The 303-nt window shown below is 47.2% G+C and overlaps 1 protein-coding gene across 1 annotated transcript in view; it reads left to right on the forward strand.

Moving 5' to 3' along the window:
- Positions 1-303, forward strand: part of LOC119590794 (colorectal mutant cancer protein-like) — a 157,596-nt gene that overhangs the window by 146,264 nt on the left and 11,029 nt on the right. The gene's annotated exons all lie outside the window — the stretch shown is intronic.

The following is a 303-nucleotide window of genomic DNA, read 5'->3' on the forward strand; positions in this document are numbered from 1 at the left end:
TACTTGAGGATATGGGAAGGGGACATCGCTGGTTAAGATCGTACATTCTCCTTCCTACATTTCCTTTTATATCTTTGTTAAATGTTTGCCCTGTTTGCTGGTACAAGTAGTTTTAAAGGCAATAAGAAAAAAATAGTCTTTACTCAGTCGTAGATCGCGGGGGAGAGGGCCGAGAAACGTTCTCCCTCTCTCGCTGCCAAGACGCAACTGGCGGGGGAGGGAAGGAGGGCGAGTGAGAAAGGTGACAGGTAGCTCCACTGACCGCATTTATAGGCACATACAAAGCACGCCCAAAGTGATAAG

The sequence above is a fragment of the Penaeus monodon genome, chromosome 27, assembly GCF_015228065.2.
Source record: "Penaeus monodon isolate SGIC_2016 chromosome 27, NSTDA_Pmon_1, whole genome shotgun sequence".
In the NCBI taxonomy this organism is placed as follows: Eukaryota; Metazoa; Arthropoda; class Malacostraca; order Decapoda; family Penaeidae; genus Penaeus; species Penaeus monodon.